Below are 25,895 nucleotides of genomic sequence, written 5' to 3'. Positions count from 1 at the left end.
ACTAGCAACTACCATGTGGACATACACTGTGTGGTCCTTTACATGAGGGCAAACTAATATCCATGACAGTCACCTGCAGTGGTGACAGATCAGATTCTTAGGGAAACCTCCCCTGGGCCAGAGGCATCTTAAACTCATCACAGATAAAGGGAGTAGCATGAGGGTGCCATTCACTGTCATGTGTTTTTGCACATGGTAAGGAAGGTCTCTGCATACCTTCCCTAGACGTGTCAGGAAGAGCCTATAACATCTGCCAACTCTGCTCAGTGCTCCTTTGAGTCATAAATCATGTTTAATGCTGTTTTGTTTCTATAGAGGAAATGGAGAAGTGTGTCCCTCAGGGTTGTCGGTGATGTGAGAGCCATGGTGAGCCAGCACTGCAAATGGCTGTCCTCCATGGATAAAAGGAATGAACATGGTTAGAACAATGTGCATTCTAACTGGTGTCATATCGGGCTTAGCCAAAGCTAAATGGAAAGTAGTCAATGCTAGTTCTGAGGCTCAACATCAGTTAACTGTAATTAAAAGGTGATTTATAATTTGGGTAGGTGATGGGCCCTTACAGAACCATTAATGCAACCTGAAGCAAAGGCTATGTCAGCAATACTCAGCTTTATTAAAGTGTTTATCTTGTTCATTATCGTTTCCTCACATTTAATTTTTAAAGATGATGACTTACACAAAATGAATAGACGTGAATGTGAGAGAAAGACTGTGGGGAAGGGGAGGGTCAGCAGGAGAGGTAGGTCGAGGGTGTGTGTGTGTGTGTGTGTGTGTGTGTGTGTGTGTGTGTGTGTGTGTGTGTGTGAGATCAGGATGGAAAGTATGTATATATGTGACTTTGTGTTGCAGGATATTTGATCCCATTGTGAACTGTAAAACCTGTCTTTTGTTTGGTGTGGTTCAGCCCTAACACACACCTTTAATCTAAGAACTTTCTGTTTATTGTAAACAGGTGTTTATGATGTGGTTCAGCGAGCTCTAGCACACACCTTTAATCCAAGAGCTTTCTGTACACAGGATTTAATAAAGTTAACTCTAGGTCAAGAGGCAGAGCAAGAAACTGGCTGACAGGGATTAAAGAATAGGAGGGACTTTGGGTTGAAGGGTACTTAAGACAGCGTAGATAAGAAAGGGATTTTGAGCTTTGAGCTAGCAAGCTCTTTGGTGTTTAGGTTTTTGGCTTTTCTTCCTGGGCTGTCAGCTGAGGTAGTGAGCTTTTTGGGCTTTTCCCTCAGAGACATGAGCTGAGTAGGAAGGTCAGCTGGGTGCTTTCTCAGCATCTCTGAGCCAGCAACTTTTCACCCTAGCATCTGGTTCCTGAGTCTTCATTGGTAAAACCAAACCAGTCTGGGCTAGAGGACAGAACTACCCTTTGTCCTGAGCATCTCATTGTCACCCATTGCTGAAAAAGAATCAGGACTCAGGACAAGTATGACAGCCACATCTGACACTACAAATCTAGACTTTGCTATTGGGTTTGAAAAAAATCACCCGCATGCTGTCTTACCATTCTCCACTGAAAAAGAGAAGGAATGTGTAAGATAGCCAATTAACAGATCTTTTAATAAAAGTGTCTTTCATTATGACTTAAGAGTATTTATTATATTAAGCTTCTTACAAAAGTAAAAAAAAATACGTATTAGCTTTAAGGAGGTTAAGAAGTGCACATAAAGATGACAATAAAACAAAACTTCAACCCAAGAGACTGCTTTCAGTGTTTATGGCGTACTTCTCGTAAGCGTTAAAACAGGTTCCAAAGGCTTAAAGGTGCAATGGTACCACCCACATACTTTCTCTGTCTTGCTTTCTTAGCAATGTAAACATTTTCCCTCTGCTCTGTGTGTGTGTGTGGTTTGTAATGACTTCACAATATGCATTCATATATCCATGAGTATTCAGCAAGGGCCTGCTAGCCTCCACACAATAAGCTCTAAATTCCAGGAGCCTTACTTCTAAATTCTCTATACCACCATCTTCCCCCTTGGCCACTTCTCTCCCCAGTCAAACAAACTAGCAAGCCATCTCTGTAAGGCAGCCTCAGACCCTGCTGTGGGTTCTCTGTGGAGGTCACTCATGGAGCTGCTCTTTACAACAGTTTAAGGTCAGTGGGATGGACCTCTTTCCCCCTTGTCCTCCTCCCTGGGCCTTGCCCCCACGTGCCCAGTCGTCAGGCCTTTTCAGCTTGCTGGCACCAACAGCCATGTGCCACAGTTTCATTGCCCACTCATGTCTAAGCCTTAGGAATTGCAGAGATGGAAGGCTCCCTGTGCCCTGCCCACCCCACCAGGGCAGCGGACAGGCTCTCACTAGTTAAATTGGAGAACAAAATCTGGCTTGAAAATGGCCATTAATGGCGAGGTGTGGTTCTGGATCCAGCTCTGACCAGCATGGTCCTCTCCTTTGTTAGGCTCTAGGCTCCTTTTAAGCTACTGAAGAGCTCTTTGTTTTCTGCTTTTTCTTTTCTAGTATTTTTCATCCTTGATTCTTGAGGGATGGGCAGTCCTGTGGTTCTCTCCTTCCATCGTGTGGTTTAAGGAAATCCAACAACTCAGGTTCTTAGGTTCAGCAAACTCTTTTAACCCACTGAGCCATCTCTCCATTACCTGAGGAGTGATTTCTTGTGGAGGAATCCCTCACCAGCAGCTTCCTTTAGCGCTATAAGTACTTATTTGTACATATTTATTTCTGCAAAATCCCTCGTCTTCTCCAAGCTCCACAGAACACCTATCAAGTCAACCCTGATTTTGACTTTATTCAGTGAAAACAAATGATCAAACTCAAGGCATGTGGCTTGAAAAATAAAAGTGTGCCAGTTCAGCCCAGGCTCTTAGGCTGACAATCCACAGCTATGGTCGCCAATAAATTCTGCATATAAACTGGCTATTCCTTCTGGCAAATGTCCTAAGGAAGAGCACTGGTGACAGTTAATATTACCAACATGACAGAGTCTAGAATCACTGAAGAGACAAACCTCTGAGGAAGTCTTGAGGGGTTGCTTGAGGTGGAAAGACTCACCTTGAGTGCAGGTGATACCATTCTATGGGCTGGGACCCAAGACTGCATTTAAAAAAAAAAAAAAAAAAGAAGCAAGCAAGCAGAGCACAGCATTAGTCACCTTCTACTTCCTCACTTTAGACATGACCAACAGCCTCCTGCAGTCATACCATGATGAATTACATATGTTGGAACTCTAAATCACAATAAAACCTTCCTACCTCCAGTTGCTTTTACCAGGTGTTTAGTCACAGTGATGAGACAAGTAAGTAAAACAACACTGCAGGAGGCCCGCAGACCTGGGCTTCACGGTCACAAAGGGTGCAGTTCACTCAGGGCCTCCTTAGAGAGGAGCACAGGCAGGCTTTTATAAAGAAGACAGCAGCTGTCAACTTGAACGCTGTGCATCCTTATTAGGCCTCATCTGTTGTGACCTATAAGCCAGTATTTTTTAAACTATATCCTTTAATACATTTCCCTAATCACCTGGGAAACACACTGAACTGACTATGTACTGGAACATCGAAATGTTATTTCCGTTTAAAACATGTCACAATTCTTATAACCCTGATTTGCCTTTTCTTCTGCCTGAGTTTTTTTTTTTACATATACATTTATATTATTACACATATATACAATAGATTACCTATAGCAAGAAGAACCATGACACAATCAGGAGTAATATAAACGTTACATTCTTAGTGTTTTGGCTATTGTATTTGACAGCCTTGAAGAAAACATCTTTCCTATCTTGGTGCATCTAAATTTCTGAATGTAAATCAATCTCCATCACATCTTGTCATTATCAACTTAAAACATCTATCTAGACCTAAAAACATCTTAACCCCTAAACAACTAAGCTGCATTGTAAAACATTGTAACTGCAGGTTAGTAGCTTTCCAAATGAGAAGATGACAGAGACAGTTGGCTACCTGAATAGTCACCCAAAACTCTCTATAATGTTGGAACATCTTCTTCAGCCTTCTGCTTGGGTTTTTATTAGTATGGAAATGTCCAGTGCCTCTCCTGACCTCTGAAAGGCCCAATGAAAACATGAAACCGAGGCAGGTGACAAAGTCTCATCATTCAGCACTGAGGGCCTCATTGTCTTTTTTGTTTTGTTTTTTAGTTTTGGGTTTTTGTTTTTGTTTTTGTTTTGTTTTGTTTTATTTGAGACAGGGTTTCTCTGTAACTATGGCTGTCCTGGACTCCCTTTTTAGACCAAGCTGGCCTTGAACTCACAGAGATCTGCCTGCTTCTGTCTCCTGAGTGCTGGGATTAAAGGCATGTGCCACCACACCTGGCTCATCTTGTTACTTCTTAGAAAAAGAAAATGCTGTCCTAGAGGACCCAGAGCCACCGATGTTCTTCTCAGATCAAGCAGTTTCCAGCACATCACATTTTTAGTTTAAATGAGCCAGCAGGGAATTTTCTAGACTAGAAAATTTGAGCAAAAGCAAAAATAAGCTTGTAAATGTAAACCACTGTCTTCTGGGTGGGTCATAATATTCACATATATTCCTGGGGATGAAATGAAGAAAGGGATTTTCTCCTGCCCACCGCCCCCCAGAGTCATGTCAAAATCAGACAGTTAGTAGGTACATAAAAGCCAGTCTTGCACCAGCCCCGTGTTCCTTATTAAGGAGGGCTGTTAGCTGTAGTCTAACCTCTGCCCTCACTCACCAAACACTGACTGGCCACATGGTCAGCGTGGAAATGAAAACACGTGGATAAGATGTGTTAGTAATAGTGTGTGGAGCCTGATGGGTCAGGACACCCTCTCTGTCGTTTTAAATTCCCAGTGGTGCTGCATATCTTCATGTCAACAGATAGTGTTCCAAATTACCAGCATTCAGTTTCTCTGTTTACCAAGCAACTGACCCAACCCTTTTGAAGGAAATAAATATATCTTTAACCGTCTCAGATGACAAAACGGTGAAAAGTCAGATGTGAAGTTGTAAAGTAAGACATTTCTTAAAAAGCTAATCAATATTGTATTTTCTTTAATTGTGCTATTGTAACCCTTTTCAGTTCTGGTTTTTGTTACTCATATGTGAAAATCCTGTTTTAGCCAACTCTTGTTTTTATTTAAATAATTTATTTGTTTTTATGTGCAGTGGTGCTTTGCCTGCATGTATGTCTGTTTGAGTGTGTCAGATCTTGGAGTTACAACTGTGACTGCCGCGTGGGTGTTGGGAATTGAACCTGGGTCTTTGGGAAGAGCAGTCAATGCTCTTAACCTCTGAGCCATCTCTCCAGCCCTTAGCCAACTCTTAATAACATCTAATTATTAATACAAAATCATTACTATAAGGAATGCAGAACTCTGTCATGTACTATAGAATAGTCTGGAACAGTTTGGCTCACTTTTTCTTCTGGGTGCAAACCCAGGGCCTCCTGCATACAAAGCACATGCTCTGACACGGAGCTATCTTCCCAACATAGTAAACACTGATAATCATAGTAACTAGTTACTAAAGTATTTTCTAATTCTTAGTACCTAAGTATGTTTTAAATATATTGTAGGCTTCGACCTTTTCCAAACCTACTTTATTTGAGTTTAAAAAAATTTTTTTATACCTCCCTTCCAACCCACCTACCCTAGATAGGAGAGAAAAGTGGTTAATGGGAACCAGAGAAGTAGACCTTTTTCGATTCTTCCTGGGAGTGATTTCCCTGGCATAGTTGGTAGGATTTCTGCAGACCAAATTTCCAGCAAAGTTGCTGCTGGAACCTGGAACAGCAGCCAGAACTTGGAGTCCTGAAGCTTTCTCTGGAGTATCTTGAAGTTGGGGGATGGGGATTTAGCTCAATGGTAGAGTGCTTGCCTAGCAAGCACAATGTCCTGGGTTCAGTCCTCAGGTCTGGAAAAAAAAAATACAAAATAACTGGAGTATCTCGAAGTGGAGTGATGAACAGCCATACGATACCAAGACCCAAAAAGCCCCCTTCTCCTATTTTGGGTATACACACACACACACACACACACACACACACACACACACGCCTCTGAGTCTATACTAAGATGTGGTTCAGCTGGCAAAATCCAGGTCCCCGCACAAGGTGGTTCATCTTCTATTGGCTAAACATCATCTGTTCTCTCACAAGTCTGTTCCCCATCCCATACTTGGAATCAAAACAAAACCGTGCACATCCACTACAATGGATCCTCAGAGGTGGTTGCTCGTGTGCTCTGTGTTAGAATGTTAATATCGGTCTTGTGCAGGCAAATATGGTTGCTATGAGTTTGTGAGTTCAGTGGTCCTGTTGTGCACAGAAGCTTCTGTTTATTCTGATCCTTTCAAACCTCTGGTCCCTGTCATCTCTCCTACAATGGTGCCTGAGCCTTGGGGGATAATGGGGATATAGATGTCCCATTTATGGTTGAGCATCCTACTGACATCTGTACTTTGACTACTTGTGAGTTTTTGCACTAATCTCCACCCACTGTACAAAGCAACTCATCTGATGAGATCTGAGTGCAGCACCAGTCTTTGGGAAAAGAAGTAAGAATTTAGAAGTCAGTTTGATACTATGTCTGTTTTGTAAACTAACAGTAGTGAGTTCACTCATGGGGCCTGTGAGCTCCTCAACCAGGGATTCGTGGCAAGATTTGCAGTACCAGGCATGCACTTCCTCCTGTGGAGTGGGCTTGAAGTTCAATCAGAAACTCGTTGGTTACTACGACAACATTCGTGCCACTGTTATATACATGATATGTCTTGCCATGGCAATCCTTATTGTAGCCCACAGGTTTCAGAGTTTGGTAAGACCATTGACTAACCCCCCACCCCACCAGGAGCTTATATAGCACTGAGCAGTACTGTGAAAGCTGGCCAGTAGGGTGAAGGCTCTCTGGCCAGTACAAACATTGATTTCTCTGTCTTGTGACCAAAGTGTGTAGTGTCTTCAGCAATAGTTCTGCTGGGTACCCAAGAGCAACAGCAATAACTTTTGAGTACTTTTATGTCTGCCCTTTGTAATTTTTTCCCAACAGATTAATAAGAGAAGTAAAATGGCTAATTCACACTGTAGCCAGCGTGATGCTGTTTTTGCTGGAAATTATGTTTCAAGCTCTTAGTCTGTCTATATAAATTCACTCACTTTTCATAATTCCTCCACAAAACAGTGATCTCATTAGTCTCATTTTAAGACTAAGGAAACCAAGATAGGGATGAAGTGGTCTGTACAAGATCACACAGCTATCAGAGAGAGAGGCAGTGTTTGTAAACTTGGGCAGTTTGCTCCCAGCTCAGTGTTGGTAAATGGCCGCTCCACACTTGTTATACCTTCTGTGAGATTTTGTTGTGCTCCATGCACTGTATCAGATAATCTTCACTCATGGAATACTTCATTTTACAGAAGAAGGAGAAACTTAACATGGGAGTGCCCTATAGAGCAAATCAAATCAGCGTGCCATCCTTTGGTGCCTGGCCAGTAAACATGCTTTGCAATGTTTATGAAGTGCCACTTGCACAGAGCTGAGATCTGGGATTCAACACCCGGATTTGCATAGATTCCCAGCCCCACACTCTTTGTCGAGTTATTGTCCAGGAAGTTTCTGTGACATCTGAAGGTGCAGAAAAACTCCACAAGACAAGAACATGCACTGGCACACTCCAGCGACTATGAAGTGCCCACAGATACCATGTGCCATTCATTAGGTGTAGAGTTAGGTGTACTCTCCCAGCACCTTGGACAACGTCCGCCATGCTGGTCTCTGAAAGAGAGCTAAAGGAGGCTGGGGAAGTTGCTATGATTAAGAAAATACATGCAGTAAACTTCGACCCCCACCTCAGGTCTACCCAATGGACAGGATATTCTTCACAGTTGAGTGGAGAGTGGGGTCTGACTTTCACATGAACTCAGGTGCCCCATATTGACCACATCCCCTGGATGGGGAGGCCTGGTGGCACTCAGAGGAAGGATAGCAGGCTACCAAGAAGAGACTTGATACCCTATGAGCATGTACAGGGGGAGGAAGTCCCCCTCAGTCACAGTCATAGGGGAGGGGAGTAAGGGGAAAATGGGAGGGAGGGAGGAATGGGAGGATACAAGGGATGGGATAACAATTGAGATGTAATACGAATAAATTAATAAACTATATTAAAAAAATAAAATTGTGACTTAAAAAAAAAAAAGAAAGCAGTCCAGGCATCATTCTTGGGTGTAGCAAACCCAGCTTTCCATAGGCTTGCTCAGACATAAGGTCAGACCTATCTTTGTGGTTTCTTGTATTCTCTCCTGTTTTGTTTAGGCCAGAAGTTTGAAAGCTCAAGTGACAGGCAAACTGAAAGCTCAAGAAAAACTATGTGCAAAGTGAAAACCAGCTTATGGTTTTTCCTGTTTTCATTCTGAGTTTCCTCTCTCTCACCATTGATATTGTTTAGGGAATTACTTGGGTTTTAAGTTGCAGTGATTTCTGGTTTTCTCAAATTTCTTTTCTGATCCATGTTCACTGCTTTACTTTTGACAATAGACTTTTAATACCTTGGAGATGGTGCCAGTTTGGCCTGGTGCCGTATGTGACTGTTTGCCGCCAAAGCAGTGTTGCATTGTCCTGAGCTGTCCACAGCTCACCACTTTTGTTTCTTTAGAAGGGACTTCCTTCATACAATAAGCTATTGTCGTTTGTGTTTTCTGAAGTCATTGCTGTCTGTTGCATTGTTGAATTGAAATGCTTAGTTCACACTCAGGACTATCCAGAGTACAAACACACCACAGATAGTGTCTCAACTTGAGACAGCTCAGAGTTATCCAAGGGAGTCTCTACTGTGGGCCACTATTGCCTCCATCAGATTGCCGTGAGGCCCCGTGGGGAATTTTCCTGATGGTGGGTTGATGTGAGAGGACCCAGCCCACTGTGGGTGATGTGAGCCCTGGGCAGGTGGTCCTGGCTTGTGTAAGAAAGCTAGCTGAGAATGAGCCACAGTGAGCAAGCCAGTAAGCAGCACTTCTGTATGGCTTCTACCTCGCTTCCTGCTTGAGTTCCTGCCTTTATGTCCCTCAAGGATGAGTTGAAACCTGGAGGTATAATCCAGATAAACCCCTTCATTGCTCCTGGCTACGGTGTTTGTCATAGCAACAGAGACCAAGGTAGAACAGTGGCCCTGTGGGTAGAGTTCTGCCGCAGAACCCAAGAATTTTAACAGGGAGGACTACTGCTGTTGATCTCCCTTCCTCTCTCGTCCTGTTTATATAGTTTGCCTTCTAAATTTTAATACATTAAATTATTTTACCTGCTTTTGCAGAACCTGAACAGACAAGCAATGTAGTTTCTCTATGTGCAGGAGACAGATGAGAAGCCAGTGTTAACCCTGAGGCAGATACAATGTAATTTAGCCTTTTCAGCATTAAGTGTCCAGGGGATTTCTATTCACCTGTACATTCTGTTTATTTGATCACAGAACTGCTGTTTTCTCAGTTGAAAAATGGAACAAAGATCTGTTGTCTGTGAAGATGTTCTCTTAGACCTGTGTTCATTGGCTCATTGAGCATTTTGGTAATTCAATACAACTTTCAAATGCAGGCGCAAAGTTTCCTCAAATCCAGAATTAGAATTGGAAGCGAGTCTAGGAAGGTGGTCATTTGATTTTTCTTACTGGTTTAGCACAGATATATTCTGTCCATCAAATGTCCTAAACCAACATTCTATTGCCTTTGCACCCAACTAGTTTCAAATTGTTTTTGTTGCTGTGGCTCCTTTAAGGCAAATATAAATGATAGTGGGATTCTCGGATGCTTGTTCCTTTTATTTTTTCCTTTACACAAACAGTAGACACATATGTGTGATGACTTTGATAATTAAAAAGCAATAACAACAACTACAAGCGTATGGACAAAAGCTGCCTTGTATATAATAAATGATAAATGCGCAGTAAGTTTAACTGAATTTAAATGGAATACAATTGATTACAAGACTTATAAGGCTTTGTCTCTTGATTTTAAAAAAAGTTATAGACTAAGGACAGAGACAAAGATCACAATTATTTGTTGCAAGGTTATTAGCAATGAAAAATACAGGAGCCATCCAAATATACAGTAAGGAGAGTCATTAAATGAATATTACATCCATGGGGAAATACTGTGCAATCATTGAACTATATTTAGTCTTTAACTTGTTTTTATGCATGCGGATTCATGTATGGCACATACGTGTGCGTGTGTGTGCATGAGCATGACATGCTTGTGAAGGTCAGAGGACAACCTCTGGTGTTGGCACCTCAGACGACTTTCATATGTTGTCTGAGATGGGGTCTGTCATTGGCCTGGAAGTTTGCTTTTTATTGCTGTGATAAAAGATCATGACCAAGGAAATTTATAGAAGGATGGGTTTATTTAGGACTCATAGTTCCAGAAGGCTAGGGTTTATCACCATCAGGGTGAGGACCATGGCAGCAGGCAGGAGTGGTACTAGAGCAGCAGCTAGGAGCTCACAACCTGATCCATACATAGGGAGCAGAGAGAGGGCTCCAAGGATGGCAAGCCTTAAGCCCACGCTAGCGACACATCTGCAACAAAGCCACACCTCCTAGCTTTTCCCAAACAGCCACTAACTGGGGACCAACTTTCCAAATGCCCCAAACTTAATATGGGGCATCTCCTTCAAGCCACAGCAAAAAGTTTACACATTTGCAACCTAATTAAATTCATCAAGTAGCTTCCTAGTTATTTTATTTTATGGGTGCTTTGCCTGCATGTATGTCTGTGTGACATATATGCTGAGGGGTTATAGAATGTGGGACCAAGAAGAGAGCATTGGATCTTTTGCAACTGGAGTTACAGATGTGTGTGAGCCACCAAGTGGGTGCTGGGAATTAAATTCAGGTCCTTTGGAAGAGCAGCCAGTGCTCCTAATCACTGACCTGTCTCTCTAGGTCCCGTGAAGTGGCTTCTATTCGTGGGATCCACACAATTGAGTTTATGAAATCTTTGCAGGTGATTCACTATGGAGTAAACCAATAAGAATGTGCTCAAACCTACCTTCCTCTGTGGTTTCAGTCTGGATCCATTATGAAGCAGAGGCTGTGTAGTGCAGTGAGTACTGCTATAATCAAACCCTTCTTTCCTCTCCAATAGCACATTCTTCTTTTCCTCTTTGTGTTCGCTTATATTGCTGTCTTTTAATTTTATTAGTATTTTCAATTATCTCAAGACCTTGGTGTTCTAATTTTCCTGTCTCTTTACTCTCCTTCAGTGGATCATTTTCTCTGTATTTTTTTTGTTTTTGCTGTTATATCTTTAGCATGTGCACTGTTTTTCCAGATGTTCAATGTGCCTCGAGTGGAACATCAAAGGTGTCCCCCAAAATATTTTGCGTTAAATTGTTCATGGTGCCGTATGTCCTTCCACCTTTGTATCAGTCAGAGTTTCCTAGAAGAATGCAAACAGCTCAATGCACATGTAATTTCAAAGGGAATTTACTGGATTGGATGACACGACTGAAGTCTAAGTGGTTTTCTGCAGGCTAGAAAGCCAGAAAAACCAGTAGCTGCTCATTCCAGCAATCTGGAAGCCTCAGAACAAGAAGAGACAAAGCTCCATGTGGAGGCTGAGGGCCTCTAAGCTCCCTGAGGAGTTTGCAGGCGAGCTGGGGAGGAAAGGCTGAAGACAGGGGGAGTAGCAGCAGTGGATATGCTCATTCCAAGGAACTGAGCTTGTGCATGCTGGTGAGTTGATTCTTCCTTCTCTTCTTCCAGCTGAGCCCTCAGCCTATTGGCTAATGCCGCTGATAGGGCGGCTCTTCCTCCTCCAGCTGCCATCTCCCATGCTGATTGCTGTGGAACGTTCTCATACATACCCAGAAGTGCTTTTTAATCTGGTCATTTCCCAGCCTAAGTCAAGTTGATGGGTGAGGCTAACCATTCCCCTGTTCAGGACCCATTTTCATACTCATTTCTAAGCTTGGGGTCTCCTATCACACAAACAACATAAGTTCTAAGTTTACACCTTCACACAGATTTTTATTTCTCCAAGGCGATATCTTGAAAAGTACCCAGGGCATAAGCTCCTGTTAGGTGGGGTTTTTTGTTGTTGTTGTTGTTTGTTTGTTTGTTTGTTTTTGTTTTTTTGAGACAGGGCTTCTCTATATAGCCTTGGCTGTCCTGGACTTCCCAGTCACCAGAACATAAAGTGACTGGGTTTCCTAAACACCACAGGTCTAGTCTTCAAACTGTGAAACCAAAACAAGGGAGGGAAGCCCTGTTTTGATGGGGCATCCATAACCTTGTGCCTTTTCTCCATGTCAACAGCCATTCTTGCTCCTGAATTCTCTTGCTTTGTGCCCACCTTGCCTTACTGCTGATGGAAATTTATAGGGGTAGATAGATACAATGCAGGGCCATTGGTTATAGGTTCTGACTTTTATTTATATCACTTGATGAATTTGCTTCAACTACACAACACTTTGGAAAGACTCACGATAAAGACTTTAAATTTTTACTGTTAATTACATGCATGGTGCTATGTGCACATGAGTGCAGGGTCCTGAGAAGGCCAGAGGTATCTGCTTTCTGGAGCTGGAGTTAAGGTGGTCATGAGCCACCTGATATGGATGCTGGGAACTGAGCTCAGGGCCTCTGTGCAAGCAGTACACACTCTTAACTGCTAAGCCACGACTCTAGCACCAATTAGCTATATTTTTATAAAGAGAATATCACCAAGATTTTGGTAAGTCATGGTCACCGGAAATTTTGCTAACAGTGCTTAAGGCTACCCTCTGGTCCAGAACCCACAGCATGTCCACTGAGTTAATTTCAGGTAGCTTATAGAATGCTGATCTGAAATCTTCTTGACTCAGTTTCTCCTTTGCAACTATAATCTTAATCCAGTTGTTCTATATTTTCCTCCATATTCAGTTTCTCCACTGCTGAAATGCGCACACATTCTCACTGCCGCCTCCACCCTGAGTCATCCCTCCTGTTCCTGAAGTGAATCTGTATGGACTTTGACAAGCCGACCACACATCTGTCACTCTGGCTTGTGCTGACCATAGGCTGTACTCTTAAGTTATAATAGATGAAGCAGCATGACTCATGCAGGAACGGGAAGATAGGCTATGACAGATCTTTGGAAAAATAAACATTACTTTGTATCTCACTTCTGATGGGAAAAATGGTCAGTCTTGCAAAAGGCATATGGATTTATCAAGCAGAGGTAGCAAAAATGTAACTACTAAATGTCGAATTTTTCTCACACTCTGATAATAGCTTTATTGCGTACTAGCCCTTATCATGTATTGCTTTCTAGGACTATTAAAAACAGAAAAGAGTTGTCATTTTCACAGGCGGACTTGAATTTGTGATTTATTTGACTAGAAACCTGCCCTTTAACCATGGCGCTTGGGTTTATAATCACAGTTGGTTGGGCAGTAAATTAAAAATACAGTTAGTACTCAGCAAAGAGCTAATTCCCTACATTAGAATTTCTAATTCTGTTTTTTATTTGAAGATAAAATATAGCATATGCTTTTGTTCTGCAACTTTGTAAATGTTATACCGATGAAGTCATTAAAGGGCATCATGGCAGACATTGCCACAGTGCTGATAAGAAGGGTCTGACCAGGATTGCTTTAGGGGCATGAGAACTAGGAAGTAGCAGTCAGATATGAGGTCATCTTCATGGAAAATGGCCAGGCAGGGATCCCAGACTAATAAGGAATAAAATGATCATATGCTGTAATGTGGTGTGCATGCCAGTGTTTGTGTGTGGGAGATGTCATTCATAAACTCATATATTAGTGGCATTTGGAGGTATGACTTGGGGAAGCAGCTTGTTAGATGAGATCATGAGGCTGAGTCCCCTGGGATGACATGAGTATCTTTACAAGGAGAAGGGTCTTCAGTGCCTACACGCTCTGTCGCACTCATTTTCTTCCTTTCTAAAAAATGTATATTTTCACCTTTTGGGGCAGAACTGGACAGTGTCGGTTTTCTTTTTTTTTAATTAATTAAATATTTTTTTACATATACATTTATATTATTACACGTATTTACAGTAAACTACCTATAGCAAGAAGAACGATGACACAATCAGGAATTATATAAATGTTACATTCTTAGTGTTTTGGTATGGGCTCACTTTACTTTAAAGGGTTGGTCACCAGGACTTTGACCATGCTCCAGTGACTAGAAAGACAACAGAGATTGGAGTGTGTGTGTGTGTGTGTGTGTGTGTGTGTGTGTGTGTGTGTGTGTGCGTTTCCCAAGGGGGGGGGCACTGGGAAACCTGGGAGGAATGGGAAGTAAGGGTGATCGGGGTACATTATATGAAATTCCCAAATAATCAATAAAAACATTATGTTAAAAATACTAAACTGAGAGCTATAATATATACACAGAGGACCTGGTGCAGATTCGTGCAGGATCTGTGCTTGCTGCTTCAGTCTCTGTAAGTTCACATGAGCTTTGCTCCGTTGATTTACAGGGCCTTGTTCCCCTGATGTCTTCTGACCCCTCTGTCCCTTGCGCTCTTTCTGCTTCCTTTTCCACGGGGTTCCCTGAGCTCTGAGGGGAAGGGTTTGTGGCAGTGGGTCTCTGTATTTGCTCCAGTTTGCTGCAGGAAGAAGCTCCTTTGATGATGGCTGAATAAAGCACTGATCTATGAGTATAGTAGGATATCATTAGGAGTTGTTGTTGTTGTTATTGTTATTAATTTTTTTAGACCAGGAGTATTTGGTTTTACCCTAGGTCTCTGGTTTTTGGTGACCCAAGCAGTGTCAGGTATGGGTTCCATCTCATGGAGTAGGGCCTTAAGTCAAATCAGAAATTGGTTGATTACCCTCAAGCTTTGTGCCACCATTGCCCTAGCATATTCTGCAGGCAAGACCGATTGTATGTCAGAGAGGTTTTGGCTGGATTGTTGTTTACGTTTCTCTCTTGGTAGCCTGCAGAGTACCTTCCCATACCAAAGGGACTAGAATGTAGAGGTGAAGGTTCCCTATAGGCACTAGCTTGCCCTCTGTATGGTCAATAAATTGTGTCGATCTTGTCTTCAACAATTGGGGCTTTGCTGTCTGGTTTTTTTTTTTTTTTTTTTTTTTTAAGAACAACCTATTATCTTGGCTACAGCCTAGGTTCTTTGGGGATTTCCATGGACCCTTTGGCCAATAACTCAATTGGGTGTAACCCAGTCCTGGTACCGAAAGTTCATTTAATGACAAGAGATGGCCAGTTGAGACTCTGTCTCCCTCATTATTTGGAAACTTCATTAAGAGTGCCTTACTATATTTTAGTAAGTTTCCCTAGGTTGCCCCTCAGTTTTTGCTTTCTCTCCCTGCATTCCTTCCAGTCCCCTCTTCCCAGCCCCATCTCCCTCTGAGCTACATTCTCACCTCTGATTTACATTACTTTCTAATCCAGGGCGGAAGCACAGTTGAAGGGAGATGTATAGCAAGAATGCAAAGATGAAAAAAGTCAAGAGGGGCAGGGAGAAATAGCCCTCTGCACCCGTCTCTCTCTTTGAGACAGGATTTCTCTGTGTAGACTTGGCTGTCCTGGACTTTAGACCAGGCTGGCCTTGAACTCTCAGAGATCCAGCTGCCTCTGCCTCTCCAAGTGCTGGGATCACAGGTGTGTGCCCCCATGCCCAGCTAGTATCCTCTCTTATTAAAGCTATATCCATCCATTCCTGATGGTTCCTACTCCCTAGTGTGACACATTCAGAGGATGGGGCTTGGAGGTGATGATAAGATTCTCAAGGCAGAGCCCTCCTGAATGAAATCACACCTCTTCTGCCCTGTGCAGAGAGAAGGTCCTGTTTAAGAAGCTGAAAGTGAGCCCTCGGTCAGACACCAAGTCTACTAGCCTCCTCATGTTGAACTCCATGCCTTCAGAAGTGTGAGGACTACGCTTCTGTTTCCCATAAACTACCAAGTCAATAGTATTTTGCTGCAGCAGCCTAAACATATTAAGACACTCCTATATGCCAACAGCATGGGTTCTCCCTTCGTTCCAAGCCAAAAGCCTGTGAAGACTTACAGTAACATCTTTGCGTTGGGCCCTTCCAGTACAACTTCTCATGCTCTTCTGATGACGCCTATGGGTGTGACAGAAAGGCTCTTGGGATACCAGCAGTCCCTCTGCACAGTGCTGTTGCAGGGCAGAGTCACCAGCCACCCTAGCCGTCTAGCTGCTGTGGCCTTCAGAAGGTGGAACAGACTGGAGACTGGACCTCATTGTGTCATTCCTTAAAAACTGTGGCCTCACTTGGGTGTGGTGGCACACGCCTCTGATCCTAGCACTCAGGGAGGTAAAGGCAAGCAGATCTCTGTGAGTTTGAGGCCAGCTTGGTCTATAAATTGAGTCCAGGACAGCCAGGGCTACACAGAGAAACCCTGTCTTAAAAAAACCCAAAACCCAAAAACCAAACCAACCAAACAAGCTGTGTATTGGACAGTCTGTTTTTATTTACATTTTAGGGTTTTAGGAAGGAGAATCAGGTATATAACTTCTGTTACTGCACCCTCCACTATAAGATGAACACTGCTATTTAATGTACCCTTCAGTCTAGTAAATGATAAACATGTTCCCCAAACAGATGTATTTTTACTTCCATGTAGAAGTTGTCCCCTGATCTTCACTTGAGGAACATAGCACATGCCTTTCCCCGGGCCACATTCTATGAGTGGCTTTACTTTTATATTACTAGTTTGAAGAAGTATCATTACTGGAACATTTCTCACTAGTGAATAGCATGTTCATTGTGTAGTTCTCCCTGGTTAGGGAAAAGGGACCAGGAAACTGCTGGATCACATTAGGCTTTATAATTTTTTACCACAGTCCTGAAGTTCACATCAATAGATGATATAAAATGCTATCTTTTGTCTCACATTTTGACAGATGAGTTTAAGCATTTTTATGTAATCTGACAAACTGTTTTAATATGGGAACATTTTTCTGGTTTGGGTAAAATAATTAGATGCCTAAGAAATAGGCTTGAGTAAGCTTGGGTGACAAGGCATGGGCAGAGATAATGTCACAATAACTATTTCAAGCATCCTTCCTGGCTCACTGCTGGTGATAGATTGGGCCTTACACCAAGAAAAAGTATACCTAAGATTAAATGTTAAAAAGAAAATAATCCTTTCAACTTACTGGGAAAAGGCCCCAAATCAGCCTTCTCAGGCATTTGATATCCTTGGAAGGAGCCTATGCGGATGACAGACTTTTCCTACAGCGATAGAAAACCCTTCAGAGCTAACGTGCTTCTGCTGTGTGTTCCGAATTTCAGCATGGGCATGGGCCTTTGCTTGCATCTATTTGTGGAGAATAAATACCCAACTATCTCCGTCCCTTTGGGGAAAATCAGGAAGGAACCTAAACACACGCTTTTCCTCCCATTTTCCATTCAGGCTCCTTGTACAGGAAATGAGCAAATAGTGGTTCTCAAATATGACATTGTCCTTCTCTGTGCTGAAATGCCACAAAACCTCACAGGAATTCCGTGTATTCTGGGAGTTGAGATTTTAAGGACAAATGTGAAACTTGTGTTTTCATTCTCTGCAGAATGAACAGCTTTGCTCTCATCCATTTTTCCTCTCTGGCTCCAGCTACACTCTGAACCATGTCGAATGTTTGTATTTCCATACTCTTTTGGAGAGGACCTTTGTGTATATCTCTAAGGAAGGCCATACATAAAGCATCCACTCCCCGTTCTCCAGATTAGGATTTCCCTTTCTCGAGTTTCCATAATTTTTTTGTAATCGAGAAACACAAGATGTGGTGGCATATACCTGAAATACCACAATTGCTACTACAATCATAAGGGAACTACAAAGTACTCAGTAGTTCACTAGATAAAATATGAACATAGTTTTTTTGAAAAGGGAAATAAATTTCTTTAGAAGCAAAAAGATGTATTTGTACTTCTAAACAGACACACACACACACACACACACACACACACACACACACACACACGAGAGAGAGAGAGAGAGAGAGAGAGGCAGAGACAGAGACAGAGACAGAGAGACAGAGAGGAGAGAGAGAGAGGCAGACAGGCCGGAGAGATACACAGACACAAGAGTACACAAAAATTCCAACCAATGCACGAATTACTAAAAGACAGATAAAGTTGTCCTATTGAATACAAAGGAAATGAAACAAAAAGTATTGAAACTTTGAATTACCTTAATAGGTGACTTAAAAGTGGAATATATTTAATGAGAGATGTTTAAATTTCAAACTAACATTTGCCATATTCCTATCAGTTTTCCTCAAATATATACCTGAGCTTAATTAATACAGATACTAAGCAATTGCAGTGTGACTTTTAACTTGAAAAAATGGCTTATTTAGGAAAACTAAAGATTTTAAAATGTATTTGTTTTGAAGCTGGGCATGGTGGCACATGCTTTTAATCTCAGCACTCAGGAAGGCAGAGGCAGGTGGATCTCTGTGAGTTTGAAGCCAACCTGGTCTACAAAGAGAGTCCAGGACACCCAAGGCTGTCTTGAAAAAAAAAAAAAGAAAGAAAGAAAGAAAGAAAGAAAGAGAAGATGCATTTTGAGAAGAGAATGCATCAGGACAAGTTCTAGAATTAAGAAATGTAAGAGCTATGATGACACAGGAGCGGGAGAGCGGGCCCTGCCCTGATGACATGGCCTCAGGAGTGCTGATCCTGTCCTGAGGATATGGGAGCGGACCCTGATCCAGGACTCTGAGTGTACCCCCAACATCTACCCCATGTATGACCTGCTGGAACACCTGAAGGGACCAGACCTGCAGATTCAAAGATTAAGAATCTCCTTGACACACAGCAACAACAGGATATCTGACAGCAGTCCCAGTGAGGATCTGGTAACGGTAGTGTAGGCCTCCAACCAGACCCATGACTCATAGCACTGAGCATTTGAAAGTAAACATATGTGGACAAAAGGCTATACTGCGTGATACACTACAGCTTCTGAGACAAGGTTTTTGTTTTCTGTTTGTTTTATTTTACTGGGGGGAGGAGAGGAATTTTGGTGCATGATGTTTAAATCATAAACATTCAATAAAAGTTAAAAAAAAATAATGGATCTGTGAGGTGCTGAAAAGAAGGTGTATTCTTTTGTGTTTGGGTGAAATGTTTTGCTATAGTTTATTGTATATATATGTAATAACATAAATGTATATATTTTAAAAAAGAAATGTAAGAGCTGCAATAATTAAAACACAGTGCTGCCAGAAAAGGATTGGAAAAGAAAATTATGGAACAGAGGACATAGCTCACAAGTGAAACCTATAATGTACAGGCCCTTAGTAAATGAGCATGAGATATAAAAGCACTTTCAATAAGTGGGACTGAGAAGTTTTAACTATTTAGGAAGAAGCACCTCACTTAGTAAAGTATATTCTAAGGAGAATGTCAAACAGTAAAACAATGAAATATTCAAAGCAGAAAAAATGACTATCAAGCATTAGAGAGTCATTTAAAGTTGCAAGTATACTGAACCAAAAGTAAATAACCACTGCCAAATGAGCCCCAGAATATACTTATGATATTTATTTATATATTATTAATTATACTGTTTAGTTATATTAATATATTTGTAAAATATATTTATTGTACAAATATAAATTATATCTTTTTATCACAAATGTATGAGACACACACACACACACACACACACACACACACATACACACTGAGGATTGAACCAAGGCCCTGCACATACTAGGCAAGTGTGCTCTCTATCACTGAACTACATCTCCAGCTCAGGCCCCAAACCTTTATGTCATAGATTCTTTCCTCAAAAACTTGACCCCCATCCCTGTTGTCTTAGTTACGGATACTGTTGCTGAAGCACCATGACCACAGGCAAGTTGGAGAAGAAAGAGTTTATTTGGCTTATACTTTCATCATCATAGGAAGTCAGCATAGGAACTCAAACAGGACAGGAACCTGGAGGCAGGAGCTGATACAGAGGCCATGGAGGGGGCTGCTTACTGGCTTCTTCCACATGGCTTACTCAGCCTGCTTTCTTATAGAACCCAGGACCACCAGCCCAGGGATAGCACCACCCACAATAGGCTGGTCCCTCCACCATCAATCACTAGTTAAGAAAATGCCTTGGAGTTGGATCTTATGGTGGCATTTTGTGTTTTTTAGTTAGATTCTCCTTTGAAATAACTCTAGTTAGTGTGTCATATTGACATAAGATCAACACATTCATTCCAGACACAAAACAACAGCACGTAGCATATAAAAAGGAGAAACCTGAGTGATGTAATTGGGTGTAAAGAGCATAAATATAAATACTGCAGTGTCACAGAAACAAGAAAAATTGCCACAGGCTTGCATCAGTGTACATGCTGGCCTCTAATTGCTGTGCCCATGGCTTTACCCCCTAAGGTTGTCAAACACTGACTATTTTCCATACTATGGAGAGCCTTGACAGTCAGGGTGAGGGTTGCAGCTCCTGGTGGTGGGAGGCCGAAAGAGCTGGCTAACCCATAACTTAAAAGCTGTGCATGGGGCTGGAGAGATGGCTCAGAGGTTAAGAGCACTGCCTGCTATTCCAAAGGTCCTGAGTTCAATTCCCAGCAACCACGTGGTAACTTACAACCATATATAATGAAATCTGGTACCCTCTTCTGGCTTGCTGGTGTACATTCGGGCAAAACACTGTATACATAATTAATAAATCTTAAAACAAAACAAAATGCTGTGCATGGTGGTAAGTAGAGGCAGAAGCACATCCTGATGTAATGTAAGGCAAGAATACCAAAACACTACTGCGTTTCTTGTTTCCTCCCCTGTAGGGTTTCTCGTGTAGAGAGGATGTAGAAATGAGAAAGAGGGGAAACAAGTAAAAGACTGAAACTTTCCCCACTCCACATCAGCCTTCTGCAGGTCATATCTCCAGACTGTACTGAGATACATGAAATTGTGAAACCTACATCCCATTTCCCATTTGGAACATGATTTCACTCTAGGTAAAATCAGTTTTGTGGAACTGTTCAGTAAGTAGTTGGAAATAGGAACTGGAGCTCAGCATTAAAGAACACTTGCTGATCTTCCAGGGTCCAGGGTTGCATTCCCAGAACTCAAATAGTGGCCAACAGCTGCTTTCAACTGTCTGGTGCCCTCCTCTGGCCCCTGCAGGCACCAGGCAGTGCACAGACACACATGGAGGCAAAACACATAAAGTAAAAATATATCTAAAAAAAAAAGTTGAAAATAAGTATGCTTAAGTTGCTAAAAGACACAAACAAAAATACTTCTTCCATTAAAAATGGGCATGGAAATATATGAAAAAAATCTATCCATGAAGCTGGTCATGGTGGTGCACACCTGTAATCCCAGCACTCAGGGAGGCAGAGGCAGGCAGATCTCTGTGAGTTTGAGCTCAGCCTGGTCTACAAAGCGAGTCCAGGACAGCCAAGGCTACACAGAGAAACCCTGTCTCAAAAAAACCAAAAACCGCAACAACAAAATTAATCATGAAACCAAGACGCCTCGGTTTTCGAAGGTGGTAAAGTGTTGTGGGTCAGCTGCATGTGGTCCGACCTGTACCATAAGAGTGATTGAGAGTAGATCTTATCTCCTTTCCTTTTTCTTTTTCACCCCTACAACAACAAAAATGCTTCTCCCTCAGAGATTGCGAGTTAATTTTGCTGGAGGAGCAGGCAGCGAGGGAAGGCAGGCAGTGTGCACTTCCTAAAGTTTCCTTGGTGAGTGTTTAAACATACAGCTCAGGACAAAAACACTGAGTGGTGTACTGCCTTCAGGGACTCCGTGCGGGAAAGTGTGTCTGGAGATGAGTGAGATACAAGGCCAGCACAGAAACAGAAGAAATACCCGCTTAGCAGGTGCTAGACAAACTGGAGGGTGAGGCACAGAGCTTAGATGACAAGGACATGACAATTAAGAGGGAGACCGTACTTACGCACACATTTTTATGTAGTTAACAACATTCCAAAATACATAAGGCAAAAGCCTATTGGAATGAAAATAAGAGACAATCCGAAACAATAATGGCAAGTGTTTAGCACTTTTATCGGGAACTAGTAAATCTAGGGAACAAAAACTTGGGAGGATGCAGGACATTAAGAGGATGTAATTGACAAGACATTTAATAAGGATATAGAGAGTCCCCACAGTGAGGAAGAACATTTTTGTCACAAACACATGGAACAATTATAAAAGTTTATAGCCTCACTGACCTTGGCCATGGTAGCTCAAGTCTCTAATCCCAGCACTTGGGAGACAGAGACAGGGAGATTTCTGTAGCTTTGAGGCTAGCCTGGTCTACACATGAAGTTCCAGCTCAGAGAGACTCTACTTTTTACAAAAATAAACAAGCAAAACAATAACAAAAAACAAACGTATAACCTCCAAGGTCACAAAGTCTCAATGAATTTCAAAAGTTTATCATGTCATTGTATGGATTATATATATTTATTTGTAATTGCTATTCTGACACATTTCTGAGAGCATGGTGACTTAGTTAGGGTTTCTGCCATGACCGAAACGGAAGTTGGAGAGGCAGGGGTTTATTTGCCTTACACATCCCTATTATTGTTCATCATCAAAGGAAGGCAGGAAAGGAACTCAGTAGGCCAGGAACCTGGAAGCAGGAGCTGATGCAGGCCATAGAGGGCTGCTGCTTACTGCTCACTGGCTTGCTCCTCATGGCTTGCTCAGCCTGCTTTTTTTTTATAGACCACCAGCCCAGGCATGGAACCACTCATAATCGACTGGGCTCTCCTACATTGATCACTAATTAAGAAAGTGCTCTACAGGCTGATCTTAGGGAGACATTTTCTCAATCAAGGTTCCCTCCTTTCAGATAACTCTAGCTTGGGCCAAGTTGGCATAGAATTATCCAGCACTCACAGCAGCGCACTATTTAACAGAGCCTCGTGATGAAGCCACAGTGGATTATGAGGACTGTGTGATGCCTCTCGAGGTTTAGGACCAGCTAGTTCTTCCTTGCTGAGGTGACTCACAGAGTTGAGTCAGATGGCAGCTGAGGCGAGAGTCACAGGAAGGCTCTTTCATGAAAGCTGCCTAGAAGAGCTGGCAGGTAGCGGGGTGTCTGTTTTTCTAGGAACCCTCTCGTTAGCAGCTTGAGCACCCTCATAACATGGTGGCTTCAGGGAAGTTGGAATTAAATTGTGCCTCAGGGCTTCAAGGCAAGACAGGGGGAAGCTGTTAGAGCTGGGCGCAGAAGCTGTCACTTGTTGCGTAGTCTGCCGAGCAGCCTGCCCAGAATGAAGGGCGGCACATAGGTTCTGCCTCTCACTGGGTAGAGTGACGTGAAACAGTAAGGCAGTTTTCATCCACCAAACAGTAGAATACCAAATGGAGAATCTACGTGACCCCAGAGGTCAGGCTGCTACAGGAAGATGCCATCTTATCGTACCCCAGTCCCATCTCCATGGCTGGATGGTTGTTTGGATCAGAGAAGGAAGAAATGTTGATGACAGTCCCATTTAGGATGTCAAGACATTCTCATCAAAGAATGAGTGGATGTCAGGGAGGAAAAAACAAACAAAACCAGAAAACAAGACAAAACCACAAAGGGAATAGTTCAAAAAGCAAAAATCAGTATATCCACCTCAGATAATTAGTGTCAGTGAGAATAGACTCTTTATAGGCATGCGCACCCCACCCTATTCTCTTCACAAAGCACATGTATTCTCCCGGCCTCTCCTTTGGTTCCAGTAAGAACTATTTCTTGTGGCAGTGCTTGGCAGGCCAGGGTCAGTGGCCACATCAAAGAAGAGTCTCCGCCACCACCCCCAGTACCCATGCAGCCCCGAGGCAGAGAGTGCTTCCTGCTCCTCACTCCTCTTGCTTGGTCTCTTCTGGTACTGACTGTGTGGTTGAAGGAAATCAGTGCTCTCCAAACAGTTCTGCCTTCCCTTGCCTCCTCATGCCATCCTCTCCAAAGGAGGCCTGGATGACCCAGAAGGCAAAGGACAGAGGCCATGCCCCATGGACTTACACACACCGGCCCCCACAGAAGAGAATGCCAATCAAATGTTACCCCAGTGAAGCCTGTAACAATGTAGTCCTTTACTACCTCACCAAGATTCCATGCATTAGACGTAGGAATTAAAGACGCTGAAGACTGACTTGGATGGTACCCTTTTTTTATTTACCTTTTTACCCCAGTAGGAAGAAATGTCTTTCTGTTGGTGTCTCCTGCTTCCAATTACTGACATTTCATTTGGATGTGTTCCTTCTCTTTGGTTATGTACAAGTGTCAAATGAAGGCAACTGACTGGGGCTGGAGAGATGGCTCAGAAGTTAAGAGCACTGACTACTCTTGCAAAGTTCCTAAGTTCAATTCCCAGAAACCACATGGTGGCTCACAGTCATCTATAGTGTGATCTAATGCCCTCTTCTGGAGTATAGGTGTACATGCAGGCAGAGCACTGTTTACATAATAAATCTTTTTTTAAAAGTTACTGGGAGGCTGGAGAGATGGCTCAGTGGTTAAGAGCACTGGCTGCTTTTCCAAAGGTCCTGAGTTCAATTCCCAACAAACACACGGTGGCTCACAGCCATCTGTAATGAGATCTGTTGCCCTGTTCTGGTGTGCATGTGCAGGTGTACAGGCAAGCAGAATATTGTATGCATAATAAGTAAATAAATCTTTTTAAAAAGTTACTGACTCAACAGCAGAGCACACCTCAGGGTGGGCATCATGAGGTCACAGTCTCAGATGTCCTTTGCACACCATCACACACCTCAGTGTCACTGGGCACCCTGTGCCACACCATCAGTATGTTGTCTTCTGTGTTGGCTTCCAGGCCTTTCTGAAGAAAAAAAAAAAAAAGCAAAACTATGTTTCCCTTTTTTGTTTCTTATTTTTAAATGGCAGATGGTTAGGAAATATCTTCTTCACTCTTATAATTATTTCCCCAGTTTTTCTCCACCAAGCAGCAATTACTCTCAGGCATACTCTTCCTAAGAAGTCATTTTCTAGCTCCCGAAGAGAGTAATCACAGGGAGTGCACTCATCTGATGCACTTGATGGCTTGTCTCAGACTTCCACTGAATATAATTTGAACCTCAGTAACTAACATCAACTTTAAACGTGCTCTGTTGTTATTTTGTTTGTTAAGTGGAGCAGGTTTTCTCACAGAGTATTCATGTGTTTCATGAAGGATAGTTTTTCCTGAGTCTCCCACACAATATATTTTCAAAAAGAAATTAGGCATGTCAGTATTGAACTGCAGACATTTTCCAAGGGAGAGATAGAGGGAAAACAAAAACAAAACAAAACAAAAAAAATCTTTGTCTTTGATTTAAATTACCAAACATTTAGGCCATGCTGAACAATTTACAAAACATGCAAATTATCTGCCTTGTGGAGAAATAAAATCCTTTCTGAATTTATTTTTCAATGCTAGCAATATTGAAAACAAGTTAATTTACATTACACCAAAAAAAACCTCCTAAGATAGATTTAATAATTAAGTATGTAAATTAACTCCTGGCAAAGTATCAAAAAGAGGCAATTACCAAGCCCACAGAGGAAGTATCACTTGTTTCAATTTGGAAGTAGTAAACGGATGTCAAAGGACAATTTGCTCAGAGATTTGGGTGTTTGTAAATTGTAATATTAAATACCCAGCAACCTTATTTTACCAGAGATTATCCTTGATTAGTTTTGAAAAAAAAAAACTAGTTCTTGGCTTTTGCTGTTCAGTGTCGAACACATTTCACAGATAATCCTTAAAGCTAGTGCAAGAATTTTGAGTCAAGATTTGAGGTACACCGTGTATGTGTGCCTGACGGAGTCTATCACTAGAATCTTTCCTTCTAGCTCTAGGTCATTTGTGCTGCTGTACCAAAATATCTCTAAGTAATTTAGAAGGGGGAGAAAAGCTTATTTCTCTGGCATGGAGAAATGGCTCAGTGGTTAAGAGCACAGGGTTTGGTTCCCAGCACCCATCTGT

The 25,895-nt window shown here is 42.2% G+C and overlaps 1 protein-coding gene and 1 pseudogene across 2 annotated transcripts in view; both read left to right on the top strand.

Moving 5' to 3' along the window:
* Positions 1-25,895, top strand: part of METTL21A (methyltransferase 21A, HSPA lysine) — a 76,216-nt gene that overhangs the window by 9,456 nt on the left and 40,865 nt on the right. The window lies entirely within an intron of this gene.
* Positions 1-25,895, top strand: part of LOC311596101 (adenylate kinase 2, mitochondrial-like) — a 40,523-nt pseudogene that overhangs the window by 9,423 nt on the left and 5,205 nt on the right. The window lies entirely within an intron of this gene.

Source organism: Acomys minous (genome assembly GCF_964271855.1).
Source record: "Acomys minous genome assembly, chromosome: 4".
Lineage (NCBI taxonomy): Eukaryota > Metazoa > Chordata > Mammalia > Rodentia > Muridae > Acomys > Acomys minous.
This window is presented reverse-complemented; position numbering and strand designations above follow the sequence as displayed.